The sequence below is a fragment of the Gossypium hirsutum genome, chromosome D01, assembly GCF_007990345.1.
Source record: "Gossypium hirsutum isolate 1008001.06 chromosome D01, Gossypium_hirsutum_v2.1, whole genome shotgun sequence".
NCBI lineage: Eukaryota > Viridiplantae > Streptophyta > Magnoliopsida > Malvales > Malvaceae > Gossypium > Gossypium hirsutum.
This window is the reverse complement of record NC_053437.1, coordinates 40,813,937-40,840,770: the sequence shown is the minus strand read 5'-3', so window position 1 is coordinate 40,840,770 and position 26,834 is coordinate 40,813,937. Positions and strand designations below refer to the sequence as shown.

General features: G+C 33.7%; 2 non-coding genes across 2 annotated transcripts; both read left to right on the top strand.

The window, feature by feature from the left end:
• The first annotated feature begins 13,062 nt into the window (after positions 1-13,062).
• On the top strand, positions 13,063-13,169 carry LOC121214237 (small nucleolar RNA R71). The gene has a single exon (XR_005909823.1). It is a non-coding gene; the product is annotated as a small nucleolar RNA R71 (small nucleolar RNA).
• Positions 13,170-25,371: 12,202 nt separating this feature from the next.
• Positions 25,372-25,477, top strand: LOC121214279 (small nucleolar RNA R71). The gene has a single exon (XR_005909863.1). It is a non-coding gene; the product is annotated as a small nucleolar RNA R71 (small nucleolar RNA).
• Positions 25,478-26,834: the final 1,357 nt, after the last annotated feature.

The window sequence follows — 26,834 nt, the reverse complement described above, 5'->3', positions numbered from 1 at the left end:
ACAAGACACCTTTAGGAATGTCACCCTACAGGTTGGTCTTTGGGAAAGCCTGTCATCTACCTCTGGAGTTAGAGCACAAAGCTTACTGGGCTCTTCGATGACTCAACCTGGATCTTAAGCTTGCTAGAGAGAAATAGATGCTCCAACTCAATGAGCTAAAGGAATTCCTAATGTTCTCATACAAAAATACCAAATTACTCAAAGAATGACTCAAGAAATGGCATGACAAGAACATTCGAGTTAGAGAATTCGAAGCAGGTCAACAAGTCTTGTTATTTAATTCTAGATTAAAATTATTCTCAGGTAAGTTAAAATCACGTTGGTCCAGTTCATTTACGATTCAACACATCTATCCATACGGAGTTGTTGAAGTCCAAGGTAAGGGAGGTAATTTCCAAGTCAATGCTCAGTGTTTGAAACATTACTACGGAGAAAAACCTGAACGGGATCAAATCTTGTTCAGATTATCAGATATTTAAATTTTCCTATTTTTAATAAATTATTTAGGTTTTATTTTCGGGTTTATTATGTTTAAAAAAATTCTGCCAAGGAGATAGGAACTTAAGCGAGCTTGTGACCCCTCCAATCTTCCTAGGAATTGATTTTTACATAATCTTCCGAGAAATTATTCCTTAAATGACAAAATAAATCTTTAATGTTTCAAATAAAAGGGTCAAATTGTGATCCAAGTTTTAAGTTACAACTCAATTTCAAATTTTCATTAAGTCTTGGCACTTAATTGAATTATTTTTAAAATTTGTTTGCTAATTTTGTAAATAATATAAACTAGGTGCCTCTTTTTGCAAATATTTCCAAAAGGCCTCTAAAATAAATATTTTTTTAATATATATTTATATAAATATGATAAACTTTAATATATATGTATATCTTTTATAATTTATATATTAATTTTTATCAACTTAGTATAGAATTAGGATTAGTTTAATTTTAATCATATTTTATTCTTGTTTTAATAATTTAATAGCAATTGATAATTTCATTATTAATTGTTGTTAACTTTGAGTAGGACTAGACTGAGAATATTTAAATTATTAAATTTCTCTAACAATTCTACTCTAATTCCTACTTCTCCCACTATAAATTCCACCCTTACTTCCCCCCATTCATTCATCACTGACAACCTCAAAGCACCAAATCCCTTAAGTGCCGCAAGCCCCAATCGCACATTGCTTGGCTAGCAACCTCAGCATGCCACACGCCCCAGCCCCAGAGTCACCCAGGCTGTGTCCTGCTCCTATGCACGCATGCTGTTGCTTGCGTGCCACCCCTACTTCATGTTGCTGCCCACTTTTGCACCCATCCGCGCGTACATCTAGTTGGCTTCCAACACTACTGCGACACACTTAGCCAAATCCTCCAACCTACCTTAAATCGACCTCTTTTGCTTTTAATTATTTAAAAAAAGGTGGTAAGACCGAATTTTCTCTTGAATTTTAATTTTATTCAATTATTTAATTTTTCAAATCATTGAACGAATAATAATTTTTATTAATTAAATTTTTGAGAAAATAAATTTTCCCATTTTATGTTCAGGTTAATCATGCCTCGCAAGAGAACTCGTGCCTCCGCCCAAATCGATGACACAGAAAACAAGTTCCTCTGTAAAGAAGCCAAAGTAAGATACGAAACTATCTTCAAAAATCAATAGATGCATCCAGAGAAAGGCTTCACATTGAAGGAAAGCAACTACAGAGACTTTATGGCTCGTATTCGTCAAGTTGCTGAAGCCCTCAATTGGGAATTGTTTTGTGAAAAGAGACCAAGTGTGGATGAGAAACTGGAACGACGAAAATGTGCAAGTGTACACAATCGCAACAAGTAATAAAGTGACAAGTAAATGTCGAGTTATCGTACCCACAGGGATTGTAAAAAAGAATATTTATGAAATTAATGTTAAAACACTTTGGTGATGGAAAATATTTTGGTTTAAAGATGATTAAAAACTAAAGGATAAAAACTAAGTTAAAAAAAATAAAAATAAAAAGGTTCTAATGCACGATTTCAAATAAGGTTTAACCAAGATGATATAATTGTGTTGGATTAATTACATTCCTTGAACTTAGAATTATTAACCTTATGTTTATACTGCTACGAACAAATTCACAGCAACTCGGTAATTTGCTAACTACTGCTGATACATACTTATTAAATTAATCAATCTCTTGAACATTTTTCAATGTCAATCCAAGCGATTAATCAATCTTCACAAGCATATAAAAGATCAAGTGAGGTAACAGAGTATGTCTACCTTGAAACAGTTTAATCACAATAATCTTGCAAGTTATGCAAGGCATATGTCTCGCCAAATACAATGCTAAATTAAGTTTAGCTACCTTAGAAGAATAAACATGCACTGATTAAGTATTGTGTCGATTAATTACAATTTCAATATGATTTAATAATTAAATCATTAGTTATCTAAAAATTCATATTGCAAGAATAACTTAGTCAAGCATCTTACCGAGGCCTATAACAGCACAAACACAATTGCAATAATTCAAGCAGGAAAAATATAATCAACCCAACACGGATTAAATTCAAGCTAGATTGATTAACATAACCATTTAAATAGCATAAATATTCATAAACATGTTTGTCAAAACAACAACGAAATTTAACGAGATAGGGAACAAGAAGCAAATCCGGTGTTTCTCCATGGCTTGACTGATTTCTCCGTTCTTCATTCTCCGTTGTCCTCGGCTATCAAGGTGGCTTATGAACACTTTAGTTGCTGCTCAACAATGGATGATGAGGACCTCTTTCCCAAGAGAAGAAATTGGCACTTGAATAAAAGGGAAAATGGGAAGGAAAAGTTGAGAGAAAGTGAGAGAGGAGAAGAGAGAATTAGATTGTGAGGGATGTGAATGAGGGATGAGTTCTAACACCCCTTACCAGTGTTCCTTACCGAAATAGAGTATGAGGTATTACTAGAAATCAAACACTTATAGTTTTTTTTTTAATTTCGGCATTATTTCTGCTTATTTTTACATAAAATCCCCTGCAAATTTCCAAAGACAATTTCAAACAACTTCAATATTTCCAACCAATTACAATTATATGTTCAGACATAATTTATCCTTTAATAAACACCAACATATTAAACCGAACAATACTATATATATACATATTTATACTACATTACATAAAGTCATCTATACATGCCATGTTTCAAAACAGTTGATTGCCAAAATACCCAAAAGTTGATGATAGTGTGGGTGATGTTCTGACTTCGTCCAATTTTCGGGTTGATCGATGCCACTATAATCAAGGGAAAATAAAGAATAGTAAGCATATAGCTTAGTAAGCAAACACATGACAAATAAATAAATTTCTCACATGATTACAAAGTAACATAATTTTAACCACACAAAAATTTCATTGTTTGCTCAACTTCTAGCAAGCTGTTTTTCTGCGTCATAGTAACAAATTTATTTTTATATGGAGCTACAGGGCTCCAAATTAAGTTCTGTAAACTTTCCCGAAAACTATACTCATATAAATTTCTTCCATAAAATTTTCAGAATTTTTTGCTCAGCCAATTAGTATAGTTTATTCTCTAAATATTCCCCTGTTTCACTACCCAAGAGTTCTAACCTCTTCTTACTAAAATTTACTTATCTCCTTGTAAAAAATTCAATAATGTTCTTGTTTCTTTATCTTAAAAATATACTAATTAAGGAATTAAAGCATTTAAATTTCAATCCATAATTATTTTTGTAAAATTTTTGGTGATTTTCCAAAGTTGGAACAAGGGATTTCGAAATCAATCCAGCCCTGTCTCAATAAAATTTAAATATCCCCAAATATACAACTCCTTTGGTTGCTCTCTTCCTTTCATATGAAAATAGACTCATTTAGCTTCAATTTAATATATTATTCAGCCTCTAATTCATTTTTCACCATTTATGGTGATTTTTCAAAGTTGCCCAACCGTTGTTATACAAAACAGTTTTATATTTAAATTTGCTCTTTTGAAGTTTTGGTATTTCTTTTCACCTTACACATGGGTTGATTAAGTATCAAACCAAATATTCCTCACATAACCTTGTCTACCATATATAAATACTCACCTTTCCAATTTTCCCCTTGAACACTCGGAATGTTATCCGTTATCGGTGGATTCTGCACTTAGCAACCACCAATGATTCGGGGAATCAGCACTTAGCAAACCCTTTTCACATTCAAAAATACGGTGGAATCAGCACTTAGCAACCACCAATGAATCTGGGAATCAGTACTTAGCAACCCCTTTCTCATTTAAGATACGGTGGGATCAGCACTTAGCAACCACCAATGATTCGAGGAATCAACACTTAGCAACCCTTTGGGGGAATCAACACTTAGCAACCCCCTTCACATTTAAAATACAGTGGAATCAGCACTTAGCAACTACCAATGAATCGGGGAATCAACACTTAGCAACCCCTTGTTGGAATCAGCACTTAGCAATCCCCTTTATATTCAATGTACTCTGGCCTATTCCGAGTGTTCAACTGAAAATCGTGTTTTTCAACAGTTTACCACATTTCCCAACTTAACCACATTTTTAGGATCTTCGTCAATTAATTATTTTATGTTCAATTAAATCTCAACAAATATTAAATAATATCAAAACAATGCATTAATTCACATGTTTATTGACCTCAGTGCAAAATATCTTAATTTTGCAATTTACTTTACTATCTTCTCTTTTCCCCGTTTGAGGTAGTCTTCTCGTATTTCTTGATCTATAATAGCAAATTTAACTCATTTAATGTTCACATTTATTAAAATAGTCCTCCACCCAACTTTTTGAAAAAATACAATTTTGCCCCTAAACTTTTGCATATTTACACTTTTGTCCCTAAGCTCGAAAATTAAACTTCATCTCTTATTATTATTTTTTATGACATGCTGAACATTTTTCCCTTCTATGGAAACATCAAATTCTCACTCTTACACACACTTTTGAACATTAATTATTTTTACCGATTATGTCAATTTACTCGTTTTTGTTTAAAATCGCTTAGCAAAAGTTGTTTAACATAATTTCTAGCTTCATATTCTATCATAAAACAGCAAAATAAACACATTTAACCTATGGGTATTTTTCCAAATATGAACCCTAACATGAATTATTGATAAAATAAGCTAAACCGAGCTACGAGGATTTCAAAAATGCGAAGAACATTAAAAACGGAGCTAGGATGCACTTACTATGAGCTTGAGAAAGTGAAGAAACCCTAGCCATGGAATCCTTCTAAATTTGGCAGCAAGCTGTGGAGAAGATGATGATTTTTTTCCATCTTTTTCCCCTTTTTATTCTTTTTATTTCCAATGACTAAAATGCCCCCATTTAAAAAAAATCTATTTCACCCATTTCTTAAGTCAAATTTTTCCAAAAATTAACTAATGGTCTAATTACCATTTAAGGACCCCAAATTTATAATTTCATAACAATTAGACACTTCTAACATGTGGAACTCAACTTTTGGACTTTTTACAATTTAGTCCTTTTGACTAAATTAAGTGCCCAAACGTCGAAATTTTTGAACGAAAATTTCACGAAATTTTTCCGTGAAATTGTAGACCATAAAAATATAGTGATAATCATATTTTCTCTCGTCAGATTTGTGGTCCCAAAACTACTGTTCCGACTAGGCCCAAAATCGGGCTGTTACACGAGTTGAATGATCAGTAAGGGGTGGCTTTTAGAGCTGATTGTGGCTGCTAAAAATAGAAAATTACATCAGCCAAAGAGACCCCCCTTGGCTGGCCACACACATGGCAAAGTTGAGAGATTCAACTTTGTTAGAAATAGCCTGGGGCAAATCCATAAAGCCACATTTTTTGGAGGGGTTTGAATGCAAGGTTGAAAGTTCTTCAAGGGCTTCTTTGCAGGTTTATTTAGTCAGCCAAAATGCTGATTTGGGTAAGTATATGGACTGTTCTGGGCAGACCAATTGGTGTCTGGTCGGTTCACTAGATTCGGTTCAACCAATGCAGTTCAAGTGGACCCTTTTTTCCATATTAATTAATAATAATTTATTTAGCCCAAATTAAATTAGGAGTAAATTAAAATTAATTATATTATGAATTAATACACATTTTTGGACCATCTTAGGCTGGAAATAAATTTTCCTTTATGCTTCAAATTGCTTCTCGGTTTTATTCTTCGAGCATTGTCGGTCGAGCCAATTTTCACCCTTTGTGCAAATTTGCCAAAAATAGTCAAAATTAATCAAAATTAACTATAAAATTAATTAAAATTCATCATGTTAATATTTTTAACATAATTTAATTATTTTATAATATTTAATTAATTTTTGACAAGAATTTAACCGAAATAGCATGATTTTAAGTTAAAAAGGGCATGTAAAAACACATAAATTTACGTGTTTCCACACCCCCAAACTTAATTCATTGCTCGTCCCAAGTAATGCACAAATTTGAAAAGAATTTTCTTGGAAACACTTTTTGGAAAACTCCTTCAGAACAACATTTGTCCCAAAATCATGAAATCAATATACTTATGCTTAGAAACAAAAAATTTGATAATTATGCTACTCAAGTATATATATCGTTCAAAATAATCTAAACAATTACTACAATAGCAAAATTAGACTAAATGTTTCTTAATAAAGACATGTTAATCCCTACCAATTTGATTTTAATCCCTTATTCAAAATTAAACTGCAATCATTAAGCTTAACTGACGTATTCATATGTTGAACAGAGCAATTTCTCTCCACTAATATAGGTAACATTGGAACTTTGAATCAATGGGTCTTTAACAAGGTTGTAAAGTGGCTGGGCTTAGGGGTAGGTAACACATAGATAATGTTAGGTTAAAAAAAAAACCCCTAGACTCAGCTTGGATCGGACCTTTCGAAAAAATTACCTTCAACACATCAACTTTTCTTTCCTTTTCACATGCTCTTTAGTGCAATTTACTTTAAGTACATATGCTTTGTTTTTTTTTCGAGTATTTTACTGCATGTACTACAATTTTTAGAGCATTTCATACTTCTTTGCAACTCAAATTTTAGAGCATTTTATACTTCTTTGCAACTCCCCCAAACTTATTTTCAAAGAATACTCTGAATAGTACTGAGTCTAGTGTTTGGGACATTTATAAGATTATTAAGAAAAGTGACGGCTAACTTTGTAAGGGTTCGAATAAAATTAGGCCATAAAGTCTCAAAGTTGGGTTTCAAAGGATAAAAATTTCATCATGGTTGGCTTGAAAGGCTCAAACGGTCCAATCAACAGTTGCCTAAATCATTTTCAACGTTTTATGCTTCCTAGGATTTCGCCTCAAGAAACTACTAAGTCAATTCTAAAGACTTCAACTTTCATGCATGCCTAACTTTCCCAAAGAACTAAAATTTTATTGTATGATTTGCATGCTTTATTAGAAATACATTTCATGTCATTATTAAGCTAACATAACAATTTATTGAAATAATCAAACTTTATTCATACTTAAATTTAGCATACTTAACAAAATTCAAATTTATTGAACAAAAATATATCATATTCATAATTAAAAGAAAACTATTATTTTTAGTGGAAATAATTTCAACTTTCGGTCCCCCCAACTTAAAATGAACAATATTCTCATTGTTTAAAGTGAATAGATACTATACACCAGGTAGGATTCCAGAAAAGAGGAGGTGAGTCAATTTGACTGCTTCAGTACCAAGCTCTTCCTAGATCCAATCCTAAACATGTATATACCTATTGCCACACTTTAGACTTTACTACTTGTTCATATTTACTTTTGATTGCCATCTCTTATTTTATTGTGCAGAAATAAAAAATTCCTAATTAATCCTAATTTTAAGCTGAGTTGATAAAAATTAATATATAAATTATAAATAATATAATTATATATTAAAGTTTATGAAATTATTAATAATATTAAAGATATTTATTCTAGATGCTTTTTGAAAATATTCACAAAGAAAGGCACCTAGTTTTTTTATTTACAAAAAGAGCGACTAAATTTTAAAAATAATTCAATTAAGTTCCTAGACTTAATGAAAATTTAAAATTGAGTTGCAAATTAAAACTTGGATAAAAATTGACCCTTTTATTTGAAACTAAAAATTTATTTTTCCATTTAGGGGATAATTTCTTGGAAAATTATATCAAAATAAATTCCCAGGAAAGATTGGAGGGGTCACAAATGGTCCCACTTAAGTTCCAATCTCCTAAATAGAATTTATTTCAACATACTTTACCCGAAAATATACCCTAAATCATTTATTCAAAAAGAAAAACAAAAAATTAAGTATCCGATAAAATGAACGAGATTTTATCCCGTTCAATTTTATCTCCCCAATAATGTTTCCGGCATTGAGCATTAACTCGAAAATTACCTCCCTTACCTTGGAGTTCAACACTCCGTATGATAGACTTGGTGAATCGTAAATGGACCGAACCAACGTGATTTTAGCTTACCTGGAAAGAACTTCAATCTGGGAATTGAACAACAAGATTTGCTGACCTGCTTTAAATTCTTGAACTCGAATGATGTTGTCATGCCACTTGAGTCTTTCTTTAAGTAATTTGGCATTTTCATATGAGAACATTCAGAACTCTTCTAACTCATTGAGTTGGAACATCCGTTTCTCTTTCGCGAGCTTAGGATTCAAATTAAGCTGTTAAAGAGCCCAGTAAGCTTTGTGCTCTAACTCCAATGGTAGATGACAGGCTTTCCCAAAGACCAACCTATAGGGTGACATCCTTAACGGTGTCTTGTATGCTATTCTGTAAGCCTATAAAGCATCATCTAATCTTATGGACCAATCTCATCGGTTCGGGCAGACTACCTTCTCAAGTATGCCTTTGAACTCCTTATTTGCCAGTTCAGCTTGCCCATTTTTCTACAGATGGTAAGCTGTTGCAACCCTGTGTTTCACTCCGTGCTTGTCTAATAACCATTTTAACCACTTGTTCACAAAGTGGGATCCTTCATCACTGATGACAGCTCTTGGGGTTCCAAACCTTGTGAACACATGCTTTTGTAGAAACTTCATCACAACTTTAGCATTGTTTTTCAGATATGCCTCAGCCTCGACCCACTTAGACACAGAGTCTACTGCTACTAGTATGTACTTGTGACCGCAAGACGGAGGAAAAGGACCAAGAAAGTCAATACCCCATACATCGAACAACTCTACCTCAATAATGTTTGTTTGAGGCATCTCATTTCTGTTGGTGACATTTCCAACCCTTTAACATCGATCACAGCTCTTCACATAAGCATATGCATCCATGAATAGTGTTGGCTAAAAGAATTTCGCTTGCAATACTTTGGCCGCTGTACGTGTACCTCCAAAGTGTCCCCTACTTGGAGCTGGGTGACAGTGGTATAAAATCTTTGGTATTTCATCTTCTACCACACATCACCTGATCATCTGATCTGCACACCTTTTAAACACATATGGCTCTTCCCAGAAATAGTACTTCACATCGTGAAGAAAAATTTTCCTTTGTTGATACGTCTTATAAATTAGCATCAAACCACAAGCTAAATAGTTAGCAATATTAGCGAACCTAGAGGTATTATGGACATGATTTACCTTCAGGATATGTTTGTCTGGAAACATCTCCTGAATTGGTATAAGAGGAGAATTCCCTTTTTGTGGCTCTAATCTAGACAAGTGATCAGCTACTTGATTTTCGACTCCCTTTCGATCTTGAAATTTTAGATCGAACTCTTGACGTAGAAGTACCCAGCAGATCAGCGTCAGCTTAGCGTATTTCTTCACAAGTAAATACTTAATTGCCGAGTGGTCCATATAGACAGTCACTTTGGTACCTACCAGATAAGATCAAAACTTTTTGAAAGTAAACACAATAACAAGTAACTCTTTTTCTATTATCGTATAATTTAGTTGAGCTCCTATTAGGGTTCGACTTGCGTAGTAGATGGGATGAAAAACTTTGTTCCTTTGCTGGCCCAAGACAGCTCTAATTGTGAAGTCACTTGCGTCACACATCAATTCGAATGGTAAATCCCAGTCTGGTATGACGATTATGGCTGACGTGACTAATCAACTCTTCAAATCGTTGAAGGCTTTTAAGCATTCCTCATCAAACCTGAATATAGAGTCATTCTCTAATAATTTGCGTAAGGGTTTAGCAACTTTGGATAAGTCCTTAATAAATCTTCGATAAAAACCGATGTGGCCCAAAAAGCTCCTAACACCCTTTACAAATGTTGGAGGTGTGAGTCTCTCAATAATGTCTACCTTGGCTTTGTCAAGCTCGATCCCATGTCTCATTATCCGATGCCCTAGAACAGCTTCTTCTTGTACCATAAAATGGCACTTTTCCCAGTTGAGTACGAGATTCATTTCTTTGCATCGCCTTAGTACCTTAGTTAGATTGGCTAAGAAATCATCATAAGTATCTCCGAATTCTGAAAAATTGTCCATAAAAACTTCCAAATATTTCTCAACCATGTTAGTAAAAATAGACATCATACATCTTTAAAATGTAGCAGGTGCATTACATAAACCAAATGGCATGCGTCTAAATGCAAACGTACCGTACGGGTAGGTGAATATTGTTTTGTATTGATCTTCTGGTGCTATTGTAATCTGATTATACCTTGAGTATCCATTGAGAAAATAGTAGTAATCTCGTCCTACGAGTCTATCTAGCATTTGGTCCAAGAACGACAAAGGAAAGTGATCTTTCCTAGTCGCCTTGTTCAGCTTCCGATAATCGCTGCAGATTCTCCATCCTATAACCTTTCTAGTCAGTATCAAATTGTTCTCGTTCTCTATGACCGTGATACCTCCCTTTTTTGGCACACACTGGACCGGGCTTACCCATGAACTGTCTGAGATGGGATAGATGATACCCGCATCTAACCACTTGATGATCTCTTTTTTACTACGTCCTTCATGAGGGGTTCAGTCTTTGTTGTCCATCGATCGTCCTTTTTTTGCCATCTTCTAGGATAATCTTGTGCATGCATACAGATGGACTAATACCGCAAATATCGGTTATGGTCCATTCGATGGCCTTCTTGAATTGTTTTAGAACTAAGATAAGTTTCTGTTCTTGCTTAGTGATCAATTCTGTTAAAACAATCACAGACAGAGTAGAAGCGTTACCTAAATAAATGTATTTTAAATGAGAAGGTAATAACTTGAGTTCAAATTTAGGTGGCTCCTCGATCGACACTTTTGGTTGGGAATAGTCCCTCTTTTCTAAATCTAAAAATTCAAAACGGGATTACAGATTAAATCCCCTTTGATTAGCTTCTAGCAAAGCTAAGTATTTATCCTCCTCTTCAGCATTTGGAGGATCCAATGTCAAAATTCTTTCTAGTGGGTCCTTTACACAGTTGAGTTCCTTCTCCACTATTAAATCCTCTAAATTGGACACTGCTGAGCAATCATCCATTGTGTCAGGAAATCGCATAGACTTAAAGACGTTAAATGTTACATGATCATCCTGAACACGCATAGTGAGCTCGCCCGTCTACACATCAATAAAGGTCCTTCCAGTTGCTAGGAATGGCTTTCCTAGGATGATTGGTACTTCTTTGTTTGCTTCAAAATCTAGAATTACAAAGTTAGAATGAAAGATAAACTTATCTACACGTACCAATACGTCCTTGCTTTTTCCTTCTTGATGTGCTAAGGATCGATCTGCTAGTCGAAGCGTAACTATAGTTGGTCTAACTTCTCCTATCCCCAACTTCCTAAATATTGACATAGGCATCAAGTTAATACTTGCACCTAAGTCACATAATGCCTTACCACAATATGTTGCTCCAATGTTGCATGGTATGGTAAAACATCCATGATCCTTCAATTTTGGGGGTAGTTTTCTTGAAGATATGCACTCCATTTCTTCGTCAGAGCTACCGTCTCAAATTCTCCAAGTCTTCATTTCTTAGACAAGATATCTTTCATAAACTTGACGTAGTTCAGCATTTGCTCAAGTGCTTCAACCAACGGGATGTTGATGTGAAGTTGCTTGAGTACGTCAAGGAACTTCTTGAATTGAATCTCCTGCTTCTGTTTCTGAGGTCTTTGAGGGTAGGGTGGTGGTGGTTTCATTACTAGGACTGAGTCTGGTTGATTCATCTTTGGCAGCAATTCTGCATCTAATGACATTATTAGTTTATCAAAATTAGTTAATCCTGAGGTTACTTTGTCGGGTTTTGCAGATTTTGGTTTTGGTGAAACTGGAATTTCAACACTTGGTTGAACTTCTTCTGAATTTTGATCGTCAGTTGGCTCTTTTTCAACTTCGATAATGTTGGACTCTACTATCTTTCCGCTCCTCAATGTCAATGCTTTACAATGTTCCTTCCCTAGATTTCTCAGATTCTCTATGTCACTAGGTAGAGCACCTTGTGGTTGGTTCCTGAGTTCAGTAGCAAGCTGGCCCACTTGATTCTCCAAATTCCTTAGAGTGGCATCGTTTTTCGCCATGTATGACTTCAATAGATTCTCTAAGCTATTGGATGGTTCCGCTTGGGTTGGTTTCTAAACTTGTTGGGGGAAACTAGGCGATTGAGTTGGTCTAGGTTGGGCGTAAGTGTTACTGGTTCCAGCCTTTTGGTTACTCTAGGAAACATTCGAGTGATTTAGCCACTATGAGTTATAAAAGTTGGATTGCAGTCCTTGACTCCCTCAATTTTGGTTTTGGTTACCCATGTAATATATGGATTCGAGGTTCGATGGACATTCTTCAAACAAATGTCTTTCCCCACAATACACACAGGCTATATTCTTAAATTGGTTAGGTGGTTGGGCTGCAAAACTGTTAAACCCATTAGTGGTAAGATTCTTAAGCATTGAGGATATTGAAGAAACCTGAGATGCAAGTGAAGTGAGAGCGTCCACTTCATGTATTCTAGAGACTCGTCTTTCTAACACTACTCGATTGGTTGGCCATTAATAATTGTTGCTGGCAATTGATTGGTTGGCCTTAGAAAGGAGAGCACCATTAGCAGAGGCATCCACTACCATCCTCGTGTGAGCGTTGAGACCATTATAGAATGTCTCAAGTGGAATGCAATGTGGGATTCCATGATGAGAGCACTTTTGTAATAACTCCTTGTACCTTTCCCATGCTTCATACAGGGACTCATCATCCATTTGTTGGAAGGTAGTGATCTCATTCCTCAACTTGGTATTCTTGCTCGACTGGAAATACTTCATGAGGAATCTCTCGGCTAACTCTTGCCATGTAGAAATGAAGTTGGTGGCAATGAGTTTAACCAAGCATGAGCTCTGTCCCTTAGCGAATATGGGAACAGCTTCAGTCATAATGCATCTTCGGGTACTCTAGCTAACTTGAAAGAATCGCTCACTTCTATAAATAGTCTTCAGTGAAGATGAGGATCTCCAATAGGCATTCCACTGAATTGGCCCACAGTCTGAAGCGTCTAGAACATGACTGGCTTCAACTCCAAATGTTGTGCCTCGATTTCTGGTCTCCTAATACCCAGATTAAGATCGTAAAATACTGGCACGGTATACTGTCGTAAAGCTCTATCCCTATCATCAGCAATAAGGATAAGATTCTGAGCAAGGTTTGCTCCGTTTCCTTGATTCATATTCTCAAAGTTTATCTCTTTGGTCCTTCTCTGGTTCGCTTGTCTTCTTCGCTGTCGAAAGGTTCATTCTATTTTAGGGTCCACAGGGAGTAAGTTGATAATCTAGTCAATACTCATAAACACCTAAAACAATCACAGAAAGATTAAGTAAGTAAAGATTTAAAGAGGAAAATAAATACACCAAAATGTAAAAACAGATTCACAAATAATGGCTTTTTTTTAAATAGTCCCCGGCAATGGCATCAAAAAATTGGAACAAGAAAAATGTGCAAGTGTACACAATCGCAACAAGTAATAAAGTGACAAGTAAATGTCAATTTATCGTACCCACAGGGACTGTAAAAAGAATATTTATGAAATTATTGTTAAAACACTTTGGTGATGGAAAATATTTTGGTTTAAAGATGATTAAAAACTAAGAGTTAAAAACTAAGTAAAAAAATTTAAAATAAAAAGGTTCTAATGCATAATTTCAAATAAGGTTTAATCAAGATGATATAATCTTGTTGGATTAATTACATTCCTTTAACTTAGAATTATTAAACTTATGTTTATACTGCTACGAACAAATTCACAGAAACTCGGTAATTTGCTAACTACTGCTCATACATACTTATTAAATTAATCAATCTCTTGAACATTTTTCAAGGTCAATCCAAGCGATTAATCAATCTTCACAAGCATAAAAAAGATCCAGTGAGCTAAAAGAGTATTTCTACCTTGAAACAGTTTAATCACAATAATCTTTCAAGTTATGCAAGACATATGTATCGCCAAATACAATGCTAAATTAACTTCAACTACCTTAAAAGAATAAACATGCACTGATTGAGTATTGTGTCGATTAATTACAATTTCAATACGGTTTAATAACTAATTCTTTAGTTATCTAACAATTAATATTGCAAGAATAACTTAGGCATGATTTTACCTAATCAAGTATCTTACCGAGGCCTATAACAACACAAACACAATTTCAATAATTCAAGCAGGCAAAATATAATCAACCCAACACAGATTAAATTCAAGCTAGATTGATTAAAATAACCATTTAAATTGTATAAATATTCATAAACATGTTTGTCAAATTAGCAACGAAATTTAAAGAGATAGGGAACAAGAAGAAAATCTGGTGTTTCTTCCTAGCTTGACTAATTTCTCCGTTCTTCATTCTCCGTTGTCCTCGGCTATCAAGGTGGCTTATGAACACTTTAATTGTTGCTAAAAAATGGCTGATAAGGACCTCTTTCCCAAGAGAAGAAATTGGCACTTGAGCAAAAGGGAAAATGGGAAGGAAAATTTGAGAGAAAGTGAGAGAGAAGAAGAGAGAATGAGAGTGTAAGGGATGTGAATGAGGGATGAGTTGAATGATCAGCAAGGGGTGGCTTCTATAGCTGATTGTGGCTGCTAAAAACAGAAAATTCCATCAGCCAAAGAGACCCCCCTTGGCTGGCCACACACATGGCAAAGTTGAGAGATTCAACTTTGCTAAAAATAGCCTGGGGCGAATCCATAAAACTACAGTTTTTGGAGGGGTTTTAATGCAAGGTTGAAAGTTCTTCGAGGGCTTCTTTGCAAGCTTATTTAGTAAGATAAAATGCTAATTTTGGTCAGCATATGGAAGGTTCTGGGCAGCCCAATTGGTGGCTGGTTCAGTTCACTAGATTCGGTTCAACCAATGCAGTTGAACTAGACCCTTTTTGTCCATAACTAATTAATATAATTTATTTAGCCCAAATTAAATTGGGAATAAATTAAAATTAATTATATTATGAATTAACACACATTTTTAGACCATCTTAGGTTGGAAATAAATTTTCCTTAATGCTTCAAATTGCTTCTCGGTTTTATTCTTTGAGCATTGTCTCCCGAGTCATTTTTCGCCCTTTGTGCGAATCTATCAAAAATATTCAAAATTAATCAAAATTAACTATAAAATTAATTAAAATTCATCATGTTTGTATGTTTAACATAATTTAATTATTTTATAATATTTAATTATTTTTTGGCAAGAATTTAACTGAAACAGCATGATTTTAAGTTAAAAAAGGAATGTAAAAACACATAAATTTTCGTGTTTCCAGGAACTAGTTTGTGAATTCTATGTAAATTTAACCTCAAGCGAATTGGCCGAGTCCCAGTTCACGAAATCAAGGTACCAATAAATTTAAATGATATTAATGAGTTGTTTGAATTACCTGATTTCAAAAACCATGAATATTCTTCTTTGTTGAGCAATATTAAGCCTGAAAATTTGCAAGAAATTCTCAAGGAACTCATAGTTCCACGTTCTAAGTGGACTGTGTCAAAACAAGGAATCCACAGGTGTCGAAAAGAATATTTGAGACCACTTGCGAAGGTATGGTTCTATTTCATTTGTTTCAGCCTTATGCCTAGTTCACATGGGACTACAATCTCATTAGAGCGAATGGTCCTATTATATTCAATTCTAACTGGAAAGACCATTGATGTGGGCAAAATCATCCTAAGAGAAATGAGAAATTGTGCTGTTAGACATCCTGCCCAACCTATTTCCCCTTTACGATAACAATTCTGTGCTTAAAAGTAAAAATTCTTGTGAACATAAAGAAGACAGGGTATAGTCAGGGCACAATCACTGATTGGGACCTCTACCGATTGCGAAAGTGAGGATCCCGAAGAAGCAGAAGATGACCCCACAGAGATCTCGCCAGAGCAATCAACTGAAGTCCCTAATGAGGCAAAACTAATGGAACCAGAGGCCAAACCTGATATCGAAACCTCAATATTTGGAGCTCCACTGCCTAGCCCAGATCTTCGTGATGAACTACCAAAGCTGATGGACTTAATGCAACACATGCAATTACAGCAACAAGCCTACTGAAGATACTCAAAAATAAGGGATGACTAATGAGGAGTGCCCTTAGGAAAATTTATAATGACCTATTTATTTTTGCGCCTGAGTTTCCAGATTTCATACTTGAACCATGGAGTTCATTGTCGAAGAGGGAGCAAAGCAATGCATGCAAAGGCAATAATGATGAAGCAAAAGATGAGTCGAATTCGGAAGGATTGACAAACAAATAAAAAATGGAGGACCTCAACTTTATTTTATTTTTATTCTTAAGTTATTTTAGGATTAGGTTAATTAGGAATTTTTATTTTTGCACAATAAAACAAAAGATAGGAATCATGAATAAAATCTGAACAAGTCACAAAGGCTACAATGTGGCAATAGGTATATACATGTCTAGGATTGGATTTCGAGAGAGCTTGGTACTTAAGCAGTCAATTTGACTCACCTCCTCTTTTCTAAAATCCTACCTGGTGTATAATATCTATTCACTTTAAACAATTAGGACATTGTTCATTTTAAGTTGGGGGGATGAAAAATTTGAATTAATTCCACTCAGAATAAAATTTTCTTTTAATTATGATTAGGATATATTTTGTTCAATAATTTGAAATTTTGTTAAGTATGCTAAACTTCAGTATTAATAAAGTTCTATTATTTCAATAAGTTATTATGTTAGCTTAATAATGATATGAATGTATTTTTAATAAAGTATGCAAATTCATACCATAGAATTTTTTTGTAGTTCCTTACAAAAAAATTAGGCATGCATGAAAGTTTAAGTCTTTAGACTTGACATTGTAATTTCTTGAGGCGAAATCCTAGGAAGCATGGAATATTGAAAATGACTTAGGCAATTATTGTTTGAACCGTTTTAGCCTTTCAAGCCGACAATGATAAAATTTTCCTTTGAAACCCAACTTTGAGACTATATGGCCTAGTTTTATTTGGACCCTTGCAATATTTAGCCATCAGTTTTCTCTTCATTATCTTTAAAATTGTTCCAAATACTAGACTCAGTACTATTCAAAATATCATTTGAAAATAAGTTTGGGGCAATTGAAAAGAAGTATCAATTGCCCGAAAATTGTAGTACATGAAGCAAGTACTCGAATTTGAATCTAAAAAAATATAGTCGAAAGAAAATAGATGTAGAAAAGAGCATGTGAAAGTAAAATAAGATGGTGTATCGAAGGAAAAATTTTGAAGGTTCGATTTTACACTGAGTCTAGGGTTTTTAAGCCAAAATTTATCTATCTTTTACCTACCCATAGCCTAGCCACATTACAACCTTAATAAAGACCTATTGATTCAAGTTTCTATGCTACCTACATTAGTGGAGAGAAATTGCTAAGATCAACATATGAAGACATAAGTTAAACTTAATGATTGCAGCTTAGTCTTGAATAAGGGAATAAAAAATCAAATTGGTAAGGGTTAACATGTCTTTGTTAAAGAGGCATCTAGTCTAATTTTGCTATTATAATAGTTGTTGGGTGTAATTTGAACGATACGCATACTTAAGTAGCATAATTATCAAATTTCTTATTTTTGAGCCTAAGTATATTAAATTCATAATTTTGAGAAGAAAGTTGTTTTGAAGGAATTCTTCAAAAGTGTTTCTGAGAAATTCTTTCTGAAATTTGTGCATTACTCGGGACGAGCAATGATTTAAGTTTGGGGGTGTGGAAACACCTAATTTTACTTAAAATCATGCATTTTCGATAGAATTTGTCATAAAATAATTAATTTTTATAAAATAATTAAATTGTATTAAAAATTTGAACATGTTAATTTTTAGTCAATTTTACAATTATTTTTATTGAATTTTTATTATTTTTGACAGATTCATACAAAGGGCGAAAATTGACCCGGCAGACACCGTTAGTAAAACAAAATAGAGAAGCAATTCGAAGTAACAAGGCAAAATAATTTCCAACCTAAGACGGTCCAAATATGTGTTTTAATTCATAATATAATTAATTTTAATTTATTCCCAATTTAATTTGGGCTAAATTAATTAATTTTAATTAATTATGGAAAAATAGCCCAGTTGAACCGCACCAGTTGAACCAAATTGAGCAAACCGAACTAGCCACCAATTGGGCAGCCTAGAACCATTCAAATGCAGACCCAAATCAGCATTTTTATCTGATTAAATGAGCTGCAAAAAGGCCCTTGGAAGACTTCTAAATTGCATTCAAACCTCACCATAATTAAGGCTTTACGGATTTGCCCCAGGCTAATTTTAGCAAAGTTGAAAGTCTCAACTTTGCCATGTAGGATGGCCAGCCATGAGGGGGCTCGTTGGCTGCTGAAATTTTCTATTTTTAGCAGCCATCCTCATCCATATAAACCCTCCTTTGCTTCCCATTCAAATCATCCCTCATTCACATCTCTTCTCTCACAACTCTTCTCTCCTCTCTCACTTTTTTCTCTCATTTTCCCATTCAAAGTTCCTTGCTCTTGTGCCGATTTATCCTCTTGGGAAAGGGGTCTTCTTTAGCCATTTTGGAGCAGCAATTGAGTGTTCATAGCAGCCTTGAATGACGAGGACAACAAAGAAGGAAGAACGAAGCAACCTAGTTAAGCCATGGAAAACCACCGGATTTGATTCATGTTCATTATCTCTTTAATTTTTATTGTTTTTATGATGAACATATTTATGAATATTTATGCTATTGAAATTGTTAATTTAATCAACTTATCTTGAATTTAATTTTTGTTGGGTTGATTGCATTCCGTCCTCTTGATTTGTTAAATTTATGTTTATGCTGTTGTAGGCCTCGGTAAAATGTTTGATTAAGTAAAACCATGATTAAGTTATTCTTGCATTACAATTGTAAGATAACTAAAGAATTAATTATTTAAACGCATAGAAATTGTAATTAATGGACACAGTACTTAATCAGTGCATGTTTAATTCTTCTAAGGTAGCTAAAGATTAGATTAGCATTGTATTTAGTGATACACATGCCTTGCATAACTTGCAAGATTATTATGATTAAACTGTTTCAAGGTAAGGATAACTTGTTACCTTACATAGTCTTTTATATGCTTATTAGGTTGAATTAATTGTTTGAATTGAAATAGGAATATGCCAGAGATTGTTTAATCTAATAAGTATGTATGTGCAATAACATGTTTATCTTTATAAATCTATTTTATCTGTTGAATTGACATAGGAATATGTACAAGAGATGAATGGATTTTTGATTTGTAAATATACTCATAAGTTAGCAAATTATCGAGTTATCGTGATTTATTAGTAATAAGTATAAGCTTAAGTTTAATGATTCTAAGGTAAAGAATTGTAATTAATCTAACACAACTAGATCATCTTGATTAAAATCAGCTTCCGAAATCGTGCATTAGAACTTTATTTTATTTTACTTTGTATTCTAGTTTTTAATCATTTCCCAAATCCAAATATTTTTCTTTCACCAAAGTGTTTAAACTTACTTTCATAAATAATTCTTTTACAGTCCCTGTGGGTACGATAACTCGACATTTACTTGTCACTTTATTACTTGTTGCGATTCTGTACACTTGCACATTTTCACCGTTCTGATCTCCAACACACCATAGAGACTCGTAGAGTCGAACATGTCCCATAAGTGATGGATATAGCTAACACTCTCCAACACACCAAAGACACATATCCTGGTGAATGGAGCTTATCTCACATTCCTTTATATCTTCAAAAACTACTCTTAGGCCTCAACGCCCGAAAAACTACATCACAAAGGTCTCATAAGATAACAAGGCCAAAATATCCTCATTATTATCACATATTTACTTATAAATTTTTGGCACATATTCACTTCATATTCACATCACTAGCACATTATAATCATTGTCACATGGTATGAAAACATACCCACATATTTACTGTCACATGTCATGAATAATATACCCACATAATCTCTTTCACAACAGTCATCATAAGCTTATAACACATGTTATAGCATCTTATATATATGTTCAGAATATCTCAATTTTACCATTGATGTGAGGAGACTTACACTCAAAATTTCGTTTAGGGGTTTGGGCTACCTCTAAATTCCCAATTACACAATGAATAATCTATGAGCAGTAGTTCCAAAACACTCACCAAAATATGCTTTCGCCAAAAAGTCGAAAGCTCATACAAGCTTTTCTTTGCCTTTATGTCTACTCGTTGAACATTCTATTGACTCTGACACTTCAACAAGATAAACCACACAAACATAAAATCAACAAGCAGTCATTAACTCACCTTAAATAGTAAAAAAAATAGCCTAAGCTACCTTTTCTTTTAACCGAAACCTTCGGCATAGAAAACTTAAACTTCGAATATCCCAACCTATACTTAATCTTTTCACACGAAATAAATTTTATTCATCTACATATTCATCTATGACTAATTCTTAACCTTTAATTTACACAAAATTACCCAGTTTTTGGTATTAACATTCTTTCGACAAGTTCAGCTATTATGACAAAAAATTATTAAAACTCAAGAAATTCTTAGCAAAACTTCAAAGTAAGTTTAGCAACCTTCTAATCATGTTAGAACAAGTTGACAAACACTTTGTAACCACGTTTTAATCCATAATCCCAAAATCCACCGTTAATGACCTAAGTTTTGGCTTTTAATTAAAACATACATTTTAATGGCTAAAAGTTTAGTTTAAGAGACTAGATATCACTTACAACTAATAGCAAAATAAATGGTTACCTTTGATGGGAGAAAAATGTGTTTTGACGCAAATTTGAGAAAAACCCACACGTGAATAAGATAGTGAAAGTAATGAGATTTTTGGGTGTTTTTCTTGATTTCAATGGATATTTATGGTTCAAAGAATGTTGGAAATAAATAGGGATTAGGATTTGGAAGTAAAAATCGATTGGGAGAGTACGGTGAATGGAATGGACGATAAGAACAACTATGGGGAGTAAACTATCATGAAATCAATTTGGAGAATGGTGGTTTTAGGTTGAATTTAAAATTTGGGAAATTTTCTTTGTAAAAACTCTCAGTTTTGACCCTTTTACAAATCAATCCTATTTTCAAAATTAAAGGTATTTAAAATTCATTTTCAGAAATTGACTTAATTTCATAATCTCCATTGTCGAGAACCTTATTAATTACCAACCTTATGAAATTTAGAGCATATATAAGTTAAAATTCGTAAAATACCCTCGAAACTTCTAGACCCAATTTTAGGGTGTTACAAGGAGAACAACGAAAGACGAATAGCATCATCAGTAACCCAATTATACTTAAAAGTATCATAGAGTTGAAGAAATCATTTTAAATGTTGTATAGGGTCCATTGTCATAGTGCCCCTAAACTGCAGATTGTTCTGGATCATTTGAATCATAGCCGACTTTTTATTAAAATTATTTGTTGTAATTGTTGGCCTTGCTATACTTTCTTGAACCATATCGATGCTTGGTACGGCATAATCCCTTAGGGTTCTCTCGTTTTGAGCCATATATATGTTTGAAGGCAACTGTTGTGCTGGTAGATTTACTAGGGCGTTATGTCAGCATCGTCAAATAGTGCATTTTCATGTGGTACATTACCTAGAACATATGGTGTATTTTGCATTTTCTACTCCTTTTGTTGATGACAATTTCTTAGGATTATTCTAACAAGATTGGTTGCTATTATAATAGGTGTGCCCCTACTACGAGTCATACACTAACTCAGAAAGAAGAGAGTAGTAACAATAAATAAAATTGAATCTATAACATAATATTTTCTTAATTATTCTAACTAAGTGCGAAAACTAAAATAAACCTAGTGACTTTGCCACCCCGATAATGGTGCCAACAACTTGACTGCCTTCGGACATACTAACATCTAGAGTGTGAATACTGTGTTAAAATATAAAATTACGAGGCGGTATCCACAAGTATACAGGTCTAGTTGGAATATAGTTTTACAACAGAATGGGTGAGTACTCTGAGGATCGTACCCAAAGGAAGTAGAGGCTAGATCATTTTTAACCTACGCACTAAAAGATATAATTAATACTTCAATCAAGTTATAGTACGAAAATGTAAATAGGATGTTTTTGGGATTTTTATAATACTAAGAATAACATAAAAGAAAACTAAATTTCAAGAGATAGAAAGAGTAGAAGGAATCAAATCTAATGATAGGTGATTAGCTTGATTTGGCAATCCCAATCAACTATCATTTTAGGTTCCTCATCAACCAATTAGTCGCTACCTTAGCAGGATCTTTTGATCTTCCACTAATATAATGAGTTAGCAAGGACTATTTATCTTCTAACCTCACACTCTAGACTGGCTTGGACTGAAGGTGTTAACGGAAGGCCAATACCAATTTTAGGTTAATTCCCATCTTTTAATTTTTTCTATATTTGGCTCAACTATCAGTTGAACTACTAGCTCTGATTTAGGTTCATCATCAGTTTTTAAAGGTTCTTTCTAAAGATCATCAATATTCTCCTTATGCATCTCTTGAGTTAGGTTGTTTGGGCTACTTAGTACCTTACTAGATCAGAGTGTTATTTCTTTCGCATGCTTCTTTTGATACATGGACGGTAATGATTGAAGTGCATTCTATTTCATTAAGTGGACCAAACTCCAAGCTGCCCATTTCAAGAGAGAATTCAATTGAAATTCTCATCGGGTCTATAATGCGTGCTAGATCCAAGAAGCTTAAAGAAGCAATGATGCGTCTGATTCAACAACTGTGGACTGAACATAAGATGTCCAATCCATATTGGAGCCAAAATAATGTCCCAAGTCCATGCAATGTTTTGCATGTGGCTATTTGTTTAGTTTAATTAATTTTACAGCTTTTAATTATGTATTGTTTATTATATGCATCTTTAAGTAACGTCTTGCATTATTAATCTACATCTTTTAATTGTTACATTCACTATGTGTTATGCATTTAATAAAGTCATGCATTATGTAACTCTCACGTTAGTTAAGTTTGCATCATAAATTATGACATGCATTATGTAACTCTTATGTTAGTTAAAGTTTACATCATTAAATTTAGTCATGTATTAAGTAACTCATATTTTATTTAGTTTACATCTTAAACCATGCATGTAAGCATCTTAGTTGTTAAATATGTTTGCGTTTGTTTATATAAGTATGCTATTTAATTTGGCTGTTACTTTTTAATGCATAAGTTATAGTGTGTTTACTTTTTCTTAAATAAATTAATTTTTTATTCAATAGTTTGTTGTAGGAAAGTCCAACAGGCTGGTCACATATTTTAAAGCTACAATAGGACTGTTTGTTTTCCAAGAAGAATCAAATGACGTCACATTCAAATGGTTGTTTAGTTTTGGTATAAAAGAGTGTGCATTTCGTCACTTAATTGATGGTGCATAAATGGAAAATTTTTGGTGAATATTGAAGCACTCAAGGCTCAATATGGTGGCTATTCAAATGGACCAAGAGTGACTCTTCAAGTCTGATTGGTTTCATGCACTCAAAGCTAGTTATGGTACAAATTAAAGAGATGAATACACAAGCATTAATGCATTTGGTTAAGGGGAAAATGAAGGGACATCAAGCAGTACATTTAAAAGACCATTAAGCTTTCATCAAGTGAAGAGGCATGACTTTTAGCTATGCATGAATCAAGTGAAAAGATATGACTCTTTGGCTGCCCATCAAGAGTTATAACTGAATTTTAATATTTTTTTAATAGCTGGTATGAATGTCAAATTTAAATAGTCATATTAGTGCCTATAAATAGCTTGTAAAATTATAATGTTAAGGTGAGACTATGAACGAATGTTGAATGAATATTTTTGAGTTATTGTGAGAATTCTATCTCATTGTTCTTGAAAGAACTTACTTAGACTTATCAAGGTACTACATGTGGCATAAAACCTTTTTCTTTTGAACTTATCATTTCCTTTCTTTCTTTCTTTTGAAGTGTGGAGTTCTAACATACTGTTGGTTCCTATTTTGCTAAATAGAGGGTCACAGTTTACTTCTTCTTCTTCAATGACTTGTTTGTTATTTCACTTTATAGAAATTGGGTCACGATCTTTCATATCGTTGGATCATTTCTTAGTGTCTATTTTGTGCAAGTTATCCATCCAAAAACATTTCCATCCTTTCCACCGAATCAATAACCATTAATCCCATTTTCACCTTAAAGTCTATTTCAAAATGATACAGCATTAAAGATCGGGCAACTCAACGTCTTGTAATCAAATTCACGATTACGAGCACGCATCATCTTTCCTTCTCTACAAGGATTATTTTCAGTATTACTAGGAATACTTGTGCCAATTTGTCTTTTCATATCACCAATCATGCTCATCAATTGGAACATCCAATCTTCAAGCTTAGTAAATGTTCTTGTTGAATTGGTGCACTGAGACTACACCTATTTCACATCTATTCTCATTGATTGCATCTCTCCCTCAATTCTATCAAGACATTGTCCACATATAGTATGGTCATTGGAGTTGGCCCTTTCTTGGGTTTCTATAAATAAGGAGGTTGATAGTTAGTGTTTTCAACTTGGTTAGAACTATTACCTCCGCTTTGGTTTCCTCCCCTCTCAACTTCGGATGATCTCTCTATCCGGTATTGTATTTATTTGAATAGGGATTTTCACCCTATTTTTGATGTAATTCTCATCTTTACTAGGATTGTTAATGTAATGCAAGAATAGTTTGTCTCCTCTATTGATAGATGGTTGATTCTATCCATTAATTGTTTATACTTGTCATCCTCCTAGACAGCTTTCACCGTAGATAGTCTTTGGCCATATGAATATCGTTCAGTTGGAAACTGGCAGGAATTCATTACCATACTTTCTATTAATTCGTATGCATCCTCGTATGTTTTGTTCATTAGGGCACCTCCTACTACTCCATCTAATTCTGACCTTGAATGCACACCCAACCAATTGTAGAAAATTTGCAATCATAACTACTCAGGCAATCCGTGGTATAGGCATTCTTGAATCAACATTTTAAAATGTTGCCATGCTTCATGATAAATTTCCCCTTCTAACTATTTGAACATCGAAATTTCCCTTCTAAGCTGGACTATCTTGCTAAAGCGAAAGATCTTTTTTAGGAATTTCCATGCGAGTTTGTCACATGTCGTGATTGATCTTGGTGCCTATGAATCTAGCCAAGAGAAAGCATTATCAATTACTAAAAAGGGGAGCAACTAAAGAAGAATTGCGTCATCAGTGAACCCATTACTCCTCAAAACTGTAAATTATTTTGGATCATAGCTGGCTTAATCTCAAAATTTTAGCTATGATGGTTGGCCTCGTTATACTCCTTTGAACCATATCCAGATTTGGAAGCGCATATTACCTTAAAGTCTTCTTTTACGCCCCATGTTTATATTTGCAGGTAGCTGTGGTGGTGGTGGTACTAGAACTTTTAGGTTGTTATTGTTAGCCTCACCGAACAACGAATTCTCTCATTGTGGTAAATTACCTTCAGTAGGTAGCAGATTCTGCATTGGTTGTTGTTGTTATTGCTATTGTTATCGACAATTCCTTCAGATTATTCTTTCTAGATCTATGACTATCTCTATAGGTGTTCCTTTACTACGAGTCATACACTAAACCCAAAAACATAAGATTAGTAGAAATTAAGAAATATAAATTCGTAGCTATAACCTAAAAATTTTCTAACTATTCTATTAATATGCAAAAATTAAAATCAATATAGTGACATTGCGTCCCAGACAACGGTGTCAATAGCTTGGCCGCCTCCGAACGTAGCAACTTCTAGAGTAGAAATTATGTACAAAAGATATGAAAAGCGATATCTGTAAGTATACAGATCAAGTTGTAATATAGTTATAACGGAGTAGGTTAGTACTCCGAGGATCGTACCCTAAGGAGGCAAGCATTAAATTAATTCTAACCTAAACATAAATAGATCTAATTAGTACTTTTAATGGATTATAGTATGATGAATAAAAAGAAAGGTTGTGGTAATCTATACTAATAATAATAGGAAAAGAAAGAAACGAAAACAAATAAATAAAGAATAATAAATCAAATAATAAAGTATATATCAATTATAGGCATGGGTGATTAGCTCGCTTCAGTAATAATAACCAACAGTCATTTTGGTTTTTCTTGTTCAATCATCCAATCTTCAGTAATAATAACCAACAGTCAATACCCCAAATGGATCTTCCAATCTTTCACTAAAACACTGAGTTTGCAAGAACTACTTACCTCTCGACCTCATAGTCTAAACTAGTTCAGGGCTAATGTGTTCACGAATAGGCTATACCGAATTTGGGTTAATTCCCACCTTAAGGACTTCCTAGGGTTGTTAGGCATAGGGTTTAGGTTCTTCCTCTATTGAACAGTTTATCCGCTAAGAAACCCCTACAAAGTAGTTAATTAATCATACTTGAACTCGCTAA